General features: G+C 50.8%; 1 protein-coding gene across 2 annotated transcripts in view; it reads left to right on the top strand.

Annotated features, from left to right (window-relative positions):
* The window catches only part of CNTFR (ciliary neurotrophic factor receptor), a 213523-nt gene that overhangs the window by 45621 nt on the left and 148917 nt on the right, over positions 1 to 18985 (top strand). The window contains exon 2 of one of the 2 annotated variants that reach the window (XM_065657212.1): positions 9441 to 9553. The gene's annotated coding sequence lies outside the window, so the exon portion shown is untranslated. Of the gene's footprint in view, positions 1 to 9440; positions 9554 to 18985 lie in introns of those variants that run through there. The other variant, XM_065657211.1, reaches the window with a different exon arrangement.

The raw sequence follows: 18985 nt of genomic DNA on the forward strand, positions 1-18985 counted from the left end.
CTTCCTCATACTGTCCTGCAAGGAAGGACGTGATGTGATGACAATAACTCTTTTTTTCCTACCCCCCCACTCTGCTCCCTCCTTCTCTGGCATGCCCACTCCATGTGAATCGTCCAGAGGACTCCTGTCCTGTGCATTCATCCCACCACCTGCATGCTCTGTTATCTCTTGCTTTTCTCAGCATCTCTACTGGTCAATGTAGGACAGAAAAGAACTGTGGTTCTCTTTCTTCAGCATTTTTTCCTCAACAACTGGTTGCTGTGTCGTTTTCTGAGAACTGCAAAAAAATTACTATGACACGTACAGGGAGGAAAAGTGTGCCTATGCTTCACCTTGCAGAGGAGATGGCACAGAAAACACGAAGTGGATCTACACAGCCATGGGAACCATCTGAGAGCAGTGGCAGGATGCCAGTGCTGAGGGATGCCACGTGTGTTCCAGGTTGGGTGGGACACAATTGCCTGAGGGATAGTCAAGCTTATATCACTCCAACCTTGTCCTCCCTGTGTGAGTGGTGTAGCTGGGTTTGGGCTGTTTTATTTTCCACTTTAAGGCTTTTCAATGTTCAGCAGTTTGAGCCAAGTGTTCCCTTAGCATTTGACGATCTCTCTCTGTGCAGAGAGAGGTCTGTGTCTGAGTTGCTTGGCATTCCCCCTGCCATCCAGTGGATCTTGTGTCTAGAAAGGTCTGCAGTCAGGGCAAAAGCTGAGTTAATTTGCACTGGAAGGCAGGCACGCTTTGTTCTGCATGTTGGTTTTTTCTCACAGAAATCCCATTTGAGGTATTTGTTCTCTTCTATTATTGAAGCCATGTTAGGAGGCATGGCAGCCTCCCTGCAAGGCTGAGAAAAGAGAGAGCTAGCCTGAAAGGTGCAAATTAAACTTGTGCTCTGCTGTAAACATCTATTGCACTGTTAATGTGGACCCTTCTCCAGAGTTGCTCTTTGCTCCCTTGCTCTTTGCCTGCAACTGAGGAAGGAATGCTCGCAGAGACAGTCCCGTGGGAAGCCAGGCAGGTGCCAGTGTTCAGTTTGCAGCTAGATTGGATGAAATGCTTTTAAAATTCAGGGGAAAAGTGCCAGATGCTATGTAAACGTCATTTGAATCAGCTCATGAAATGGTCAGAGAGGGCCTGGTGTCATGGTACAGCTTGCCTAGGAAGAAGGATGCTTTGGAAGAACGGCTGAGTCTGAGGGATGCCAGTGCTGCAGAGAATGAGGTGGGAGCGTTGGGAAGTGGCTGCAGCACTGCTCAAGCTGGACGTATTTTGATCTGGGACTTGGTTACACAGAAACTTTGCTCTTCCTTACCTGCGTGCCAGACTCAGGACCTGTGGGTCATTTCTTATGCCTTCCCACAGTTGCTTCCTTCTGGGGCTCCCCCAGGTCCCGTGGCCAGCCCCCAGCAGCGTGTGGTGGTGTTGCTCCTGGCCGTGCATCCCAGGGAGATGTCACCACTGACAGCCCTGTGACCATGGGTGCAGCAGGGGGGCTCCCAGTGGGCTGGGGTAGAGACACCCCAAAAACATCTCTGTAGGGAAGGCAGCTCCGGCTGCAAGTCTGGGGGAGATTAAAACCAGGAGAGGCCATAAACCCTATTTGCTGTTAAGAAGTGACTCCGTGCTTCTCTTTGCTGTGGAGATGCCATTTGCATGGACCCCAACTCATCCCAGCCTGGGGCTGCGACGGGGGCCCCAAATACTCCTTTTTCATGCCCTGCAGCAACATTGTCACAGCTTCAACAGGTGGAAGGTGATCGCTGCAGCCTGGCGTCAGCACTTGAGCTCTCCTTCACCTCCCCTTGCACCTTGTCCGTCCATGGAGGGAGCTGGGACAGGCACCCACCGGTGGTGCCAGAGCTGTGCAACCTGCAGAGGGGCTGGTGCTGGTGGAGAGCCAGCTGTGGGCTGCAGAGGGTTAAGCAGACATTGACAGAAAACAGGAAGAGAGGACAAAAGCAAGTCTGCTGTAATTATGTAGCATTTATTATTAATACGCTGGAATTGCTGGAAGCAGCCTCTGTAATGTGAATACTGATACAGAGGTTCAGAAGACAATTTAGCTCTCATCTGTCTGTTTATTAGCTCCCTCAGCTCTGGCAGGCAACGAACTAAAGCCTCATTTGCTACTGCCTTGTTGCACCCCCCTCCCCCTCCACTGCTTCTCCCCCCAAACTCCTTGCTGTTTCCATAAAGAAACCTGTTCTTTGTCCTCCTGCCGGGTGCCGCGGCGATGCGCGGCATGGTCCCGGATAGCAAAGCGGGACTTTAATCCTTGACCTGAGCCTGGTTGTTTGCAAGGCAGGGCCCAAAGCAGGACATGGGGCTGTGCAGAGCCGTTGCCTTTCTGAGAGCAGTGTGTCCGTGGATGACACCGGTTTGGGATGTGTCCAAGCTCCTGGGGTGCAGAGGTGCTCATCCTTGGGACAGCAGCTTTAGCAAGACTACGTTGCATGGGCTGGCACAGCTCGGGGTCCCCAGTTCATAACGGGGCCGTGGTAAGCAAAGAGGGCAGGAGAGCCATGTGTTGCTTTAGGAAGCTGGCTAGGAAATAATTAAAGGCTGCTGGGGTAGAGAGAGCAAGAAGAAGTTAAACCAGCTGTCAGGGGGTGCAACAGGTTTCCTTTTTCTTCTGTGGCTTGGTAGGATCTGTCATTCTAGCTTCTGTCCAAGTATCTGAGCTTCAGCCTGGGTTTTTTTGTGCACATCCCAAGCATATAGGACATCCATTCCCTTATGTATTATACAGTAGTTTAAAGAGGATTAAGACAATAGCTAATCTAAATGATGAATGATGTAGATTGCCCAGCCTCTGCGCCACTGGGGTTTTTCTTGCACACAGATTAGTCAGCTCAGTAGCTAAATATTGGGGCAAACAGTGTAAATCCATGCAGATAAGCCTCCCTGGCTTGAGTAGGATAGAAGGATTTTGAAATGGGCTTCGACGCCGCTCTGCGTCTTGTCACGGTGTCCGTGGCCGTGTCGCTGACACAATGGATGGGGAATGAGGTCCCGAGGCTGCTGATGCACAGCCCAGATGGCCAAGGAAATAAAGCATCCAGCACTTCTCGGTCAATGCCGTTATCGGATATGGATGGTGGCAGGAGAGGGAGGGGATCAATGACGCTCACCTCTCTGTCACTTGAGCCAGCTGTTTGCTTGTTGAGCTGGACTAAGGCTGATCAAGCCTCAGAGACAGCAGCCTGCAGTGGGATGCCATGGACTGATGGGAGTTTTACTTGCATGGATGTGTCGGTGTGGCTGGTACCTGCCCTCCGTCCCAGCATCAGCACCAGGATGGTGCTAGTATCCCCTAGGGAATGTGACCCGTAGGAGAAATCTTGTACTGGCATGAGACTGGCAGTGGGTTTTTCTTAAGCTCTGAAGCAGAAGGATTTAAATCTCTTATTTATATGTCTGGTTGAGTCTGTCAGAGTTGTGTCAAATGTTTTTGACAAGCAAAAATGCCATTTGCTTCAGCTTAATGAAAAACAATTTTTTTTTTTCCCCCCTCAGGAACTAAAAGAATTGTAGTTTCAATTGCAAACCCAAAAAAGCTCCTTGGGAAAACAAATAAACAAAAACCCAACACAACACAAAACTAAAAAAAACCTTCCGGTAGTTGTGAGAGTTGGCTGTTAGAAGAGACTCTCTGTTGGTGTTTTGGATCTGTGTAAAATGAGGGTCTGGAGACTGTTCAATCATATGGTATCTCCTTTTATGAAGCTTCCTGGGCATATTATTCTAATGATATTTAATAGCACTGATTTCTTCATCTTAACTGAGTGCGTCTTTTCCCAGTCTCACATCATTTTAATTTGTTCCTTTTATGAGAAGTATGAGAGCTGGGACTGGCTTGACTCAGTGCAAAGGAAGAGCCATCCTGGTGGTTGCCTCATCCCTCCCAGTGGGAATGCCATCCTCCCAGCATCTGGCTGTCTATGGCTGAGGGTTGTGTTGAGGCAAAGCTTGTGTCGGGACCAGGATTTGTGAGAGGACCTGTTCACCTTGAATTTTCCTAGCTTCTTTTGAAATTGGTTGTTTTCTACTATGTAGCAAGGAGCTGTTCAAGCATCATGGTTTGGCCAACACTGTGTTTAGCCTGAGGTCCTTCGGCTAAGTCCTGTCTCCTCCTTCCCTTTCCCTCTTCCCAGGCTCAGAAGTCTTGGTGTGTTTGATGTGCCCTGATGCAGAAGCTGTTTTGTTCCGCTTCTCCTGTAACTCTTGTGGTCTCACTACTCCATTTCTGAGGTGTGAGGACCAGAGCTATGTGTGGTGTTCAAGTGACAATTGCTAGTTAGACATGTACAGTGACAACACGGTCTCTTTTGGGGCAGAGGGGTGCTGGACGCTGTGGCATAGCTCATCTGCTCTGCAGGACACACGTACAAGCTCTGCTCAGAAATGCAGGGTGGATCTGTGTCTGGATTTTATCTGGTCTCCTCACTGAGCGAGATCTGAGTTAAAATTCAGCCTGGGTCATGGTTGGCTGTGGAGAAGGTCTGGGTGCCACAGTTGGTACTGCACATTGAACCACCCCTGGCTGGCTGGGTAGCATGGGGCTGAGACACAGGATGCTGCAGGCATGGGAAAAAGGTCTTTTTTGTTTTGTTTTGTTTTGTTTTTCCCCTCTCTCCTGGGAATCACGCAAGACTGGCTTTGCCTGAGCCCTCGTCTTTGGGGGCAGATCTCCCTTCTCCGTAACCTAATCCAGTGTTCAGCTTGGGATGCCCTTGCTTGGGTACCAGGGCAGTGGGACAAGCCTATGAACACTCAGCACTCATCCTGCAGCTGAAAGCTTTGTCTTGTGCATCCTGAGTGACAATCAAGCAGTGTCACAGCCCGGTCCCCTGCCTTGCCTTGTGTCCCCGGGGAGCTGTCAGGAGGCTGCACGAGCCATGCGGTAACACAGGTCTTGGGGATGCAAGCAAGGTCAGATGTCTGCTCAGAAATGAGATTGGTGATGATGCCACCGGTGCTGACAAATGGCCTGTCATCAGTCTCTGACTCAGGGCAGTGGAGAGGGCAGTGGTGGAAGGAACCCATGAGATCACTCGCAGCCTCTCTCCCCAGGGAGCTGCACACAGCTTCCACCCTGAACCTTTGGGGATGGTGGGTCTCTTTTCCTGCATGCCTGCCCTGAGTGTTTTGTTTGTGTGCAGGTGTAGGTGTGTGGCGTATCTCCAATCTAGCTCCTAAGCATGGTTCTTGTTGGGGACTGGGTTCCTGCGTGTGGAATAGCTCAGCTCAGAGGTGGGACTAGCAGCACAAAGGCTGAAACAGAGCTTGTTTTTCACACTGTGTTGCAATACCATTGTGATACAGGAGGTGCTGTACTGCTGGGAAGACGCTGCAGGGAGCTGGATGAGACCAGGCCAGGGGATGCTTCAGCCCTGGCTGTGCTCCCCTGTGCTGGGGCATTGCCTGGAGCCAGGTCTGAGCACTCAGCCCACTTGTAGAGCAGCCTTCATCTCCTCTCTTGCTTTTTGAGTGTCCTTCCATGCTTTTTATAGAAAGGAGGTCTTTCCTCAGTTGCAAAAGACTTCTCGGAGGTTATAGCCAAAACAGCCAGGACCTGCTATGGTACTGGATACTGGTGGAGATGCACTCACCGCTCAGCAGTGCTGGCGAGCTGCACAGGGCTGAGCTGCATTTCGGGGCTGCTCTTGATCCTGCGAGTACAAGCTTCGTGTATGTGCGAACAGGTGACTTTTTCTGCTGAATTATTTGCGGGGGGGGAGTTTATCCCTTTCTGGAGGAAAGGAGGCAGAGTTATTCCACCTCTGGCTCCTTCCAGATGCTTGAGCCTCTTGGGTAGTGCTGGGGAGCTGTTGGGCTGCAGGAGGCAGGGACGTGTGGGATGGGTTTTCTTTGCCTGAAAGGACAGAGGAGAACGGTGCGCGGATGAGGAGGTGCTGGGTTCGGGAGCGCGAGGGCTGCCGCCAGCCCAGGCTGCTGCAGCCGCAGCACAGCCCGAGCTGTGCCTCCAGGATCCTCCCCCTCTGCCTTCGCTGAGCTGCAATTTCATTTTTCACTTTTCTTCCATCCCCTCTTAACTGGAAGAAGTCCTAAATAAAGTTGATGTCACTTTTATTTATGAGTGCAGATGAAGAGACAGACAAAAAGCCTGTGTGCTCCTGACTGCCACAAAGCAGCCGGCTGTTTTTCTTTGCTTGCCTTGGCGAAGCGATCGATGTGGGTGCCGGTGAGCACCTTCCTTGGGCTTGTGGGGCTCCCATGTCCCCCTGCCCAGGGGGTTTTGGGAGGATGGATGGAGGGGGTTCAGCATCCTGGCGTCTGGCCATGGGGCTGTTGCAGGCCCAGGCTTGTCCGGGAACACCTGTCTTAAAATCCTGGACCCCCGAAAATACAGATGCGTGAACTCGCCTGCCTTAAAAATCCATCACAGGCTTCTTGTCTCCATCTTGATTGGTTCCAGTAAGGTCAACTTTTTTTAATAACTTCTGGACTTCGGCAGGGAAAACTATTTCCTTCAGGAAATAATATAATTAAGGTTGCCTGACACTTCTGATTATAAGCCCCTGTCTTCAGTTGCTTGAAACTACGCCAGCCTTTAACCATTTGGACTGAAACTTCACATGTCTCTGCCTCCGGCTGAATTTTTTTGGAAAATTTTAGCAAAGAGGGTTTTAAGCTGCTCTCAGAGCACTGTTTGGGGGAGAAAAAGGCATTAGTTTATCCATAGCTTAAAAAAAAAAAAAAAAAGAGAAATTCTCGCAGGTTTTTGTGCTGAAGAAACTCTAGTATCTCTGCTCTGCGAGACCATGTCTGATAGTTGTGGGGAAGGTTTTCAGCCAGGTGTCAGGGATCTGCTTGTTGCTGACACCGTGAAAATCCACTTTCCTCTCACCAAGTTGTGCATGTCTGAAAAACGCTGCTGTGTATTATGTATATTGTGTGCGGGGAGGCAGTGGCCGCTCTGCTCCCACAGCAGGATCTGTGCTGGTCTGCGCACGTGTGATTGCAAAACCTACGCCCCAGCTCTTGCATGGGATGGCTTGCCCCTAGGAAACTGTGTGCTCCTTCTTTTGGTACAGGTAAAACTCATTGATCCCTGATCAACGTAGCCCTGGCGAGAAAGATTTTTGGCAAATGCTGTGCGTTTGGCTTCATGGGTTTTTTAGTTTTGTCTTTTTTTTTTTTTTTTTCAGTAAAGAGTTTGGTTATCCCTTTGCCCCTGCTGTAGCATGCAGATGCATCAAGTGGGACATGCATGCAGCATGCAGTGAGTGCTGGGCTTCCTCCAGAGTTTTGCAGGGACCAGTTTAAACAGTGCTTTTGCATTGCAGCTCAGCTTGTTGCTACAGAAATGGCCAAAACAAGAGTACTTCTGGGGGGAAGCCCAGCCAGGCCCTATAAAGCAAGTGTGACATTGAGTGTCCTGACTGTGGCATTGCTGGAACCTTAAGTCCTGGTGATCTGGGGGAGCTCATGACTGGTGCAAGCTCTCCTGCAAGGAACTGCCCCAGGACTTGTCCCTGCTCTGTGGCTGCTGATATTTACTCCTTGCATGACCTTCCTGAGCTGTGGCCAAGGCTGTCCCATGGTTTTGGTGCAGTCTTAGCTCACAGATCTTCCCACTGTCGCAGTGGTAGCTCATGCCCTGAGCCAGTTCCTTCAGCTGGTGACCTGCTTTGGGCATGCTGAGCTCCTCCAAAACCCTATTTGACCTCAGTTTGTGGTTCTTAAGAAGCAAAGCAAATTCATGCTTTGACTTCCATGGGGAAAGCTGGGCTGCTGGACCTGTGTCAGGGCTGACTTGTCCCATCGTGACAGGGCACAGAGGGTGTCCGTGCTTTGCATATGAGCAGCTTCCAGGGACATCTCTCAGCAAAGGCACTGGGGTTTGGTACTTTGTACCCAGCATAATGCACTGTCCCTGTGAGAGCCACGTCATTACAGCTTGAGCAGAGGATGCTGCCGAAACCTCTCTGAGGGCACTTGGTGCTAAACCCGTCTCTCTTGTCATATCCCTGCCAAGCTGGAGCGACAGCCCCGACAGGTCCCTGCCAGGTAGTGACTGCAGCATGGTCTTCTCTGTTCTGCTTCATCTGCAGGTAAAAAAGAAAAATAAGAAAAAACTAAAAATTTGCATTGACATTGCAGAGCAAGGGGAGGTTTGGGGAGGAGCCATCTCCCCTCCTTGCCAGTCACTTGTCAGCTCCAGGTGCCTGGCAGAGCAGCTTCTGAGTGATGGGGCGTTGCGGGTGTTGGGCTCGGGGGAGCTGGAGTTAAATTTCTTGGTGGCTGACACCTGACAAGCATGATAAATTGTGGCACGCCATGGCTGCTGGCATGACAAACAGTCTGCTTCCCTCCTTTTTAAGCTCTGGAAAACTTTGTAATCATTTCCCAGTGCTTTGCATATGAAGGTTTCTCCATCAGGCACCCAGCAGAGTTTGGGGGGGTTTATTTATTCATTTAGGTTTTGTAGGCGAGTGAGGGGTGGATGGGAGTTGTAGTTTGGGTTTCTGTAGCATCCTCCCACTGACTTGCCCGGGCTCTGGATGTGGTCCTGGGGAGGGCTCTGGCAGAGCTCGCCGGCTCCAGGTCAGGTGCTAATTAAAGTACGTGGTATTCCAGGCTTGGAGTATCTGTCGCCCTTGGGAAAGTGTCTCTGCAGGAGCGACTCCCAGACTTTTCCCTTGCCAGTGGATTTTGGCTCCTATTTTTAATTACGCAGAACCATAAGATTTTTTTTCTTTGTCCTCAAATTGTTTAAAAAGGAGAGAGGGACCAACACCAGCTCAGCCACAAGAGCTATATAATGAGCACGGATCTCAACTGATAATTTGTCCAACACAAAAAGCGTATTTGCTGCTATAACTGAAGGCACTGCTGGTTTCAGCAATGCCTCAGACTCCATCTCACTAGGCAGCATGTCAGACGTAGCACAGAAAGTTGCTCTCCTGTTTCCAGTCCTCCGTGTCCGTGCTGCAAAGCTGTACATGCGTGCTTTCCTCTTCACACTCCCAGGTTCAGTCGGATTGGCCTCTCCCCGCACAGTTTAACACGTGTGCGAGGCTTTGCAGGATTAGGGTTTAGGGAGCGCAAGACCTTGTGGGCAAATGCCTTGGTGCTGGGCTGACGTTTCAGTGCTACTGTGCTGTTTTGGCTGGGGATCGTTGCTCTCTGTCTTTAAAGAAGATCAGAGATGCTCCGAGCTGCTGTATTTTTTTTTCCCCTCTCCCCTTTCATGTCTCTAAATCGAAATAATTAAGTAAATGAGTGCTTTGGGGTTGTACTGTGATGCTTCTGTGGGAGGGCTCTTCATCCAAACTAGCTTCACGTTTGCACGATTTACCCCCAGCTGTCAGGGCTGGAGAACAGATGCCCCTCTCTCTTGGTTGTTTTCTAAATCCAAAGTGATGGCAGAGCTCTACCTGGTAACCTGACAGGTTGTCTCTTTTGTTTTGTTGAAGAAAATCCCAGATCTGAGCGGCGAGGGTTGGTCAAGCAGCTGGAAGAATTCTCCTGGACGTTGATGAGAAATTGGGGACGCCCCAAGGACTCTGGACTGGTGGAGAGATAAGAGGTGGGTTAAAACACTTGTTCAAACGATTTGACCTCAGTTGCTGCTCTCTGGGCCAACTGGCCGTGGTGGGGGTGCAGGCCATGTGTCTTTTGGCTGGGATGGCGTTTATTAAGGTGTGGCAAAAGGCTGCCCCTCGCTCTGGTGTGTGAGCAGTCCCATGGCTGCTGTGCGAAGAGGGCAGATGCTGGCGGTGGTTATTTAGGTTGTAGAGGGCCAGGTTTGCATGAACAGCTTGGAAAATACACATCATGGACTGTACATGGGAGGCTTCTCTGTAGAGGACGCTCCTGCTTGAGAGCCCTTAGGGCAACTGGGGGATGTGTGATCTAACTGGGGTAGTGGAGGTCCCATGATGGCTGAACTGCTGTGGAGCAGGTAAGTGTCACCCAGCTCCACTTTGTGGTGGGAGGTGAGGTGCCACCTCTCACAGTCAAGCACAACTTCAAGCTCTCAGTTCTGCTGGATGTTCTTTCTGCTTGCTTGTGCTGGGGGCTGCAGCGTCGTGGATGTGATGAACTTCCCTGGGCTCTGCTCTGCTGCGAAGGGCTGCATCCCCATCGCCATCTCCAGCCATGATCAAGGGGTTGCCCCACCTCCGAGACCTGTTGCACGTATGCTTTGTATGGGGCTGTGAGAACACAGCATTGCTTGAGGAGAGGTTTGAGATCATCTTTTTCAAGCCATGGGGACCCTGCTGGAGCAGGGAAGGGGCCTGTGGATGGGGCTGTCCAATTTGAGAACGCAGACTTCATGGAGCCGTGCTGGGGAAGCCAGTGCTTGCTGGTGCTGTGCTTGAGAAATTAAAATGATGAATTAAAATTTAACAAGTCTCTAAATGCCAGGCAAGGACATCTTAAGTGGGAATTGTCACCGTTTGAATAGCACAGCCTCCCACTTAGCTAAAACTGCATGACTTTAATTACATTGATCTTGGAAAAGCAATAGCTTACACTGAAGAGGAGAAACTGTTGGCCAAAATAGCATGAAGTCTCATGAATATTCCTGTGCATCTCCCCTGCCCCCTCACCCCACATCGTGCATCCCAGGGGTGTTTTGCAGCCTCTTTCACCCTGAATCGGCAGAGTCCTGTATCCTCCGAGCCACAGGCAAGGACAGAAATGCTCACTGTGTGCGAAGCTGAATGTGGGCTCTGGAGTTAAAAGCTCAAGGTTAAGGGACCCCAGGGGTGGGCAGCACCTGATGGAGTCACACTGGGGAGCGGGCTGGGGACTGGGGGTGCAGAGATGCTATGCAGCAACAAAACCCTGCCCGCAGCATTGCCCAGTGGTGGCATCTGTGGGGTGGCGTGGGGTAAGAATCCCTTCCATCCCCATCCTCAGCACGGACCAACCCACCCACGAGACTCCTCACAGCTCTGCAAATAGAGCAGCTCAAGGAGGGTACGTCGCTAATAATACCAATTACTGTTACATGCTGGCTACAAGGTACACTGGCAGTAATGGGATCCGGGGGGATGAAATGAAAGCGATATAATATGGTGAGATAAATTAGTGTTGTAAAATTAGCCATGGGTCTAGTCAGGGATCTGACAAATGTGTCACAGCTTAGGTACAAGCTCTGAGCGCTGCTGAATTGGATTTAGTGGCCCAGAGCAAAGCAGATGGGAGTGAGGGAAAAAAAGAGTTTATGAGGGGTCTCCGTACACACATGCTAGCGGTTAATGCTGCTTGTTTCTTCCTTGGCTTTGCTGAGTGATACGTCCCCTGGCGCCCGCTTGTACGTGGCAGTGGAGGAATAAAAGCCCAGCCCCAGTGATGTGCTGTTGGAGAAGCTCGAGCCTGGCAGAGGGCTGGGAAGGGGGTCAGAGGAGCAGCAGCAGGCTGGTCCTTCTGCCAGCCTTGGTGCCCTAGCTGCTGGTCCCTGCCCTGCATCACAGTCATGGGCTTCATTGCCCTGGTGTGCTCCCCAAGGGAGCGTCAATGGGGTTCGGATGGCGTGTGCAGCAGGCATTTGCAAATGTTTTAACCTTGGAGGGAGGGCAGAAAGCTATTTTCTGCTTCCCATGTTGTAGCCTGACCTGTTTTCCCATGCTCAGCTGGGCTCTAGGGCAGAAGGACAGCTGGAGCCGGGCATCCCACAGCACGGGGGCTTTGCCTGTTCACCAAGGGTGTGCAGCCAACTGTTCTCAGCCAAGATACACAAGTTATCCTTCCTCCTCTGAGGCAGCGTGTGGAAACCAGGAGATGCTTTTTGTGCCTTATAGAGGCTGGGAAATGGATGTGGCTGGTTCCAGTGGGATTCGCTTCCTGGTGGCTCATTAGGACAAGCTCTGCCAGGGGGAGGTGAGCGGTCCTGCCTGTGAGTGATGTATGGCCAGTGACAGCCTCTTACAGATTTGTAAATGTAGGCTAATTGTGTGTTTAATGACTGACGCATTACACAGTATCTAGGGAGGGGCAGCCATGATTTAGGTCTGGTTTGTTAAGACGTGTCATGTGGCTCACTGGATAGTAATAAAAAAGGGGGAGGAAAATTCTGTATATACCTTGTAGTGCTTGGGAGGGCAGAGAGTTTTCAAAGGGTTCTGTGCAGGGCCTCTCCAAGTTGTGCCGTGGTGGTAGCAAGAGGTATGGTAGGTACATGGCAGATCTGTCTGTCACCGGCTTGTCACATCCCTGGGGATGAGATTGCAGAGGGCAGGCTGCTGACCTTTGCAGCCGAAGAACAAGTCCCAAGGGATCATCTAAGCCCTGTCTGGAGCATCCCAAGAGACTTGAGTTGAACTTGTGTGCTGAGCCCACGTGGATGGAGACCTGAGGTGACGAATGCCAGTTTGTGGGAGGTCAGCCTGGCCACTGCCAGCAGTCCCTGTGTCATCTCGCTTCCAGAGCAAGCAAGGCACGAAGTGCAATGGTGACACTTTTTAGTGTCACCAACCAGCCCCAGGGCTAGGTTGTCCTGGGAAAACAAACGCGGTGGTCAACTGCAGCAGTGGAGGGAGCCCCTTGCCTCAACTTTGCTGCTGGAGAACAAGTGATGTGGGACCGCAGCAGGGAGCAGCAGGAAAACGAGCCTGCGGATGGAGTGCTAGCAGCAGCATAAATAGAAATACAACTTCTCAGGTTCTTGTGCAGCAATGATATATCTTGTTTCTATTGACTTTCTTAAACCTCTAAAATACATTGTAGATTGATCTACAAATCTGCAAAAAGCACCTATTTTTTTTTTTTTTAAGTCTAAAGCAATTTTCTGCCTGCTTCTTGTGGTTGGCTCTGAACAGACACATGTTCTCTTGTCCTATTTGAGGCTGGCGTGCTGCCACGGTGGTAGGAAGTTTAGTAATACTTGAGCTGGATCGATCCAAGCCCATTATCTGCGCTGCCTGGGACTCGACAGAGAAGAGGAAAAAAATACTCTCCGCAAACACATCAAAGCCCTGTGATAAGGACACACGGTTGAGGTCTGTTTATAAATGGACAGATGTCTTGCCAACGCTGTGCTGCTGTCACTTGGTTATGCAGTTTCTGCATGTTTTGCAGTGTTTGGGTCTCAAGGAATCTGTTCTACCTTCTGTCTTAGGTGTGTCCCCTCCAGGCACAGCTGCTGGCAATACTGCTTCTAGGACCCTTCCTCCAAGTAGGGTCCTGCTTTTTAGATGGGAAGAATGAAGTGGCTGAGGGGTCTTGTAGAGGCTTGTGGAGTCAGTGACCAAGATAAAGTCTGACCCGCAATCTCTCACCTTGTTCTTTCATCTTTGCAGACCCACAGGGATCTCAGAGGTCTTCAGAGCAGAACTGCCGGCAGTGCTACATCAGACCAGTGTGGCTGTTTAGCTGAGTGTTCATGGCTTAAGCATGAACATCCCCCATCTCCTGGGGTACCTGGCCTTCAGCTGTGCCACCCTCCCAGCAAAGAGGTTTTTTCCTACCATTCACCATAAATTTCCCAAGCAGCAGCCTGGGGCCACTTCCATGTTGCGTCTCATGCATTTTCCTCCTTCATCTAATGCTATCAAGGACATCTGAATCAGCACCAGCCATGTAAACCGCATGTTCGGAGTGGTTCCTTAGGCTAAGTTAGCACAGGTCTTGCAGTGTACGTGCACATACATCTTCAGTGAGTGTATGATTTTTTGAGCAGATGGTGGAAAGGGTGGGGTGAAATGGGTTCCCAACTCCAGATTCTGTTCCTGGTGTGAAGGAGTGCCTGTGCTCGTATGATAAGAATTGTCCTTTATTTCCTTCCATATGTTGCTCTGTCACAATAGTCATGAAACTGGGAATGGGAGAAGGGCAAGACTTCATCCTGTATAGCTTTGAGTGTTTTTGTAAAGGTACTGTGCTGGTTTTCCGTCACTTATGACCCTGAGAAGCAGTGGCCTGATGTGATATTGCAGCCACAGTTTTTCCCACAGACTTGCAAAACCATCCAGTTTGAAGAGACTTTGGAGGTCTTGAGTCCAGCAGACTCTGCACTGACCGAGAGACTGAGATTGGACACGGCTGCTCAGGGCTTTATCCAGCCTGTTCCTGAAAGGCCCTTCATGTGGAAAGAGGACAGGTTGCTTGGGCCACTGTTCTTCCAGTGCTGGTGGGCTTTCAACGGGGTTAAGTTTCTCCCTGCATCCAGTGGGAACCTTTTGTTTCAGCTGCTGCCCGCTGCCACTCATCCTCTCGCTATGTGTTGCTGCGAAGAGCATGGCTCACTATTCTTAACAGCTCCCCTGACCATCTCAGTGGCCCCTGATGAATTTGCTCCAGTTAATCAAGATGTGTCTTGCTTTGGGGCTCTCAAAACCAGGCGCAGTGTCTTGATGTGGTCTGAATGCTGTGCGAGCTGCTGGCTGTGCCAGTGTGCTGTTGTCCCTCTTCGCTGCTGGGACCTACAATGGCATGGGTTGGGTGTCCCTGTGCCCAAGCCTTGTACCACACCACGGCAATGGGCTGTGATTTCACAATAAGTGACTGCAGGAGGGAAGGAGTTGTCCATGTGCAGGTTTGGGGACCAAAACTTGACTTTTTTTGTTTGTTTGTTTTTTTAACACGTTCTTTTGATCAGGTGCAGGATAGTTGAATGATGGCTTTTGGTTGTGTGCCATTCTTGAGCCTGGGAGAAAGGAGCTTTCTCCTCCCCAGGGTGTTCGTAATGTGTTCGTCTGCACGGCTCCTGCAGAGCACTCCGAGCATCCCTTGCTCTCTGCTCTGTTTTAGTCTGTCTCCAGGGTGCTGCTGAGCTTCACTCATATATTCCTCTGACTAGTGGGCAAGACAGGAAGCAAATACCTTTGTTACAAAACCACATATGGGCTTTCAGCAGGTGATGACTCTTCCCCAAGCTATCTGTCTAGTGAATGCACTTTCCCCCGCTTGTTTATATTCACAGGAGTGTTACTTAGCTGCTCAGGTGGGCCATAGATGTCAAGAAAAATGTCAGTGTCAGGAGAAGGCTTTATTGCAAAGCTTCCTGCTGTTCTGTGTGTTGGGTGAGACCCCAATGTGCTGAGGACCATGGGTGTGGGAGAGGGACGATTTGCCGGGTCTGGCCTGGGAGCCGCAGCTCAGGAGAGATGCAGCAGTAGTGCTGGAGGTGACTTTTTGCAGCCGGCCCAGGATGCTGAGCTGCAGTGTGACCGAGATGATTATTCAGTAAATGAGGGCTCTGATGGAGGCAAGCAGTGTTTTCCCATTAAAAGAAATAACCATCAGCAAGAGGGACGGTACTCCTTCTTAAACTATTGAAGGTGGTGTCGCAGCTTCTGTTTGTCTCGCAGCTCCTGGAGGACCATGGTGGTGGGTGCCTGATGCTCTGCACAGTAGAGCTGGGTATCGCGGGGACACAAATGTGGGGTGCATTTACCTTGAGGTGGGAGCCGCCCTACTCCGTCCTGGCTCTGAGCTGTTGTCAGCACAGAGGTGGGCATACAGCTGTGTAAAGCGGGGACCAGCTGCATTGGAGGGACGGGGCAAAAAAGCACAGACCCATCCCCTTGTGGTCCCCCCTCACCCTCAAGCAGGGCAGGTGCTGGTGGGGGTCCTCTGGTGGAGGTGTTTCAGCAGTGATGGAGATGGGCGGGATCCCACATCTGGGTGGTAAGAGGAGCTGGGGGCTCAGCTGCACACACCTGCATCCCCTCCCTGGCCATGAAGCTCTCAGGGTCACGTTTGCTTAGCACCAGCGAGGCTGTTCACACGGGAGGGAGACTGCAGTAGTGATGGCTCCCCTTAGCAATGTCTATTGTATTATTTTCCCCTTTAGGATGCCTCCTTTTAAGCCCTGGGTAGCTCTAGGAAGCCTCCACTGAGGCCCCATTTCGCCAGGGTGATTTACAGCACAACCAGCCCCTCAGCATTCGTTATAGCCCCTAACGAGGACGGCTCGGTGCTGCCCCTCAGTAAGATCACATATTACCAGCTCTTTTTTTCTTCCTCTTGCCCTAAATTGTTGCACTTTACATCGAAAAGGAGGGGCGCACACGTGGGGGCCAGCACAATTTATGGATCAGAGATTTATATGCTGCTGTGACGCTGTATTTTTTCCCCACAGTGACACTTTATTGCCACAAATTACCAAACAGGCAAGGTTACGCGAGTGACAGCAGGCAGAGCTGTAAAGGACAGGAACAAACGGCAGCAGGAAAAGTACCCAGAGGAGAGGGGGAGGTCGGGCACCAGGCAGAAATAAAACAAAGTGGGAGGCTGGACGAGTGTCAGAAATCAGCTTGTCTTGCAGCGGGATGCGTGGGTGAAGCCTGTGCCATCTCCAGTGCATGGGCATGCCACGGGGTCTGGAGAGCAGCCGGTGGTCTGAGTTTGGATGCTGTAAATACTTTTTTGTTTGTTTGTTTCTCTCACCCAAAGTTGCTAGGTGCTTCTGCAGGGGGCTTTTTGTTGAGGGAGTTGCAGGTTTTTAGTTGCTGAAGGTTTTTTCACCCTGTATGCTGATGAGCAAGGCGAGCAGCAAGCAAGTATGAAGTGAGGAAAATGGTGTTTGATGCTCATGCAAATAAAGTCGGGCATTCATACAATGGCTGTGTGTGTGACCTGGGATGGTGTCAATAGGGAGAAGCATCCTTAAAAAGTGAGGCCTTATCTTCCTTCTAAGCACCCTTCATCCCTAGCTGGGTTCAGCCCATGGGAGGGATGCCTGGGGAGGTGGTGGTGTCCCTGTGCTTGCCTCTGCACCAGCAATCGGTAAAACCCTGAAGAAACCTGTGCCGTACAGAGCAAACAGATCCAGCTCCCCAGAGGTGGGAAGCAGCAAACACTCATCTTGAGCTGGCTGAGGTCTTATTGTCATCCCAACCATGTAACCAGCGGTGCTGGAGTTGGGGCCGCTCTGGGCAAATCCTAGGAGCACCGAGATTCCCATGAGAAAGTTATTTGCTGTCTTGTTTTCTCGGCTTGGTTTTCAGTGCTCTACCTGCGTGCTGCAGGGACAGCCACGTCATCTCCTGGCTTCATTTGGACATCATGCTTGGATCTGGAGGCTGAAGGCTAGTGGCATCAATTTTTCTGCCTCCTTGGTAGAGGTGGGGAGGTTCTGGAGGGGCGGGCAGCATTCAGAGGGTTAATAAGAGGCATTCTGGCTTGCTAGTGGATGCTGTATTTTCTTGCTTTGTGGTTGCAGGGGGAGGAAATGTCCCAGGCTTGCCCTTTTGGGAGGACAGGATGATCACTTGTGTCCATCCATGTTAATGTATTCCATATACATGATGACGCATGAGGGACAAGCACCAGGTAGAGAGGTGTCCACTTTGCTGCTGAGCGTCTGCGGCAGCCCCGCTGCGACGTGCTTCGGCTTTGGTTGAGCGACTCCGTCCGCACCCACTCACTCAAGTTAGATCAGCTTAACTTCAAACGAATGTAAAAACTGAAAGGCTCGAGATCGGTGGAGGTATTAAGGCTGCTTTTGAGCTGGGGATGCTACTCAAAGCTGCCAGGGAGCTGTCAGTCTATTGTTCTTGCAACAAAGCGCTACTGGAGGAGCTGGGAGCCGCAGAGGCTCTGGAGCCACAGCCAGAGTTGCGTTTAACTAGCAGAAATGTGCTACAACTGTGGGGCTCGCTCTACCAGCCCTAAGGAGAGCCAGCACCGCCGTGCTGCTCCCTGGCAGCAAGATGGAGGGGGCTCAGGTCTCCTTTCCACCATGATGGACCATTGCACAAGGCAATTTGACTTGTCTGTTCCTGTGCTTGTAAAAGATAATTTCCCTTGAATCCCAATGCCATAAGCCAGGTATTTAATCTTGCTTGAAGGGAGCATGTCTAACGCAGGCAGGGCATCACAAACAATAGTAAGCAATCAATAGGCTAAATCCTGGGGTCTCCTGCCCAGACTTTGCTGGAGTAAAGGTTGACAAAGTGCTGAGTAGTTACTCGAGACTTCAGCCCTGCACTGGGGGCAGGAGAAGTGATGGACTGATTTATTGATGATGCATTTCACTATGAATCTAGTCTGTCTGTTAGTCAAAAATGCTCATTTGAGCATAAATCCTGGGCTGCCGAGCACAGAGAGCTTCTGCTACAGCAGAGCTGGGCAAAAAGATTTCAGATGAATGGCTTATTTGGTGAAAAACAGTTCTGGATCAACGGGAATAGCTTGTGTTTCTGTGTTGTGCTTGGCAAATAGCCTCAACAGAAGAAAGTGAAAGCCCACTTATGAAAAAGATCAAGTGCTGGGTTTTGACACGATGTTTAGATCTCCTTTCAAACTGATTTTACGTTTTCTTCCCGAATTGAAAAGCCAGCTGAGTTTCAGAAGATCCCTCTGAAACCCTTTTCCCTTGCCATCTGTGCCTGGCTTCTGCAGCGAACCAGCGAAACGTGGCACTTCTTAAATCTGGCGCTGACTCGCTGCGAGCCCGTACTTCATTTATTTTTAGCTCACCCAGCGGTGTGAAGGCTCGGGCGCTGGTGGGCGTTCATTCAGTGCTGCTAAGCTGTGGCTGGGGCACGTATGGCTGTGGAGGGGCGTCCCTCGCACCCCTGGGTTTGCTCCCATGCAGCTGGACTGGGCTTATCCTGCATTGACAGACCTGTGGGAGGCTTAGGAGGGGCATCACACCCAACAGCACCTCATCCCTCATGCAAGGTTAGGTAAAACATGAGCTTTTTCTGCAGCGAAAGAGTGCGCAAACCCTTTGAAGGTGTCTTACGGAATAACCTTCACCTCAAAAGCCTCAGCAGCTGGGATATGGCTTGCCTGCCCCCCAGTTCTTGAATTGGCATCCTTTTTTTGTTCCCTTAAACTGAATAGTTTATTACTTCAGGAATAAAACCATGCTACCTTATCACCTCCTTTTTTTTTTTTTTCCACCCCCCTGTAGTTTTGATTCTTCTTTGTTTTGAGCCTGGCTACCTCCACTGCAGCTCCTGGAGCCTGTGCTCGCTGTTGCAGTGTGTGGATACGCCTGTGGTAGGTGCTGTAGGAAACCGCTCAGGCAGATTTGTGCGCATGTATATGCCTCTCCTAA

The sequence above is a fragment of the Caloenas nicobarica genome, chromosome Z (genome assembly GCF_036013445.1).
Source record: "Caloenas nicobarica isolate bCalNic1 chromosome Z, bCalNic1.hap1, whole genome shotgun sequence".
NCBI classification, from domain to species: domain Eukaryota; kingdom Metazoa; phylum Chordata; class Aves; order Columbiformes; family Columbidae; genus Caloenas; species Caloenas nicobarica.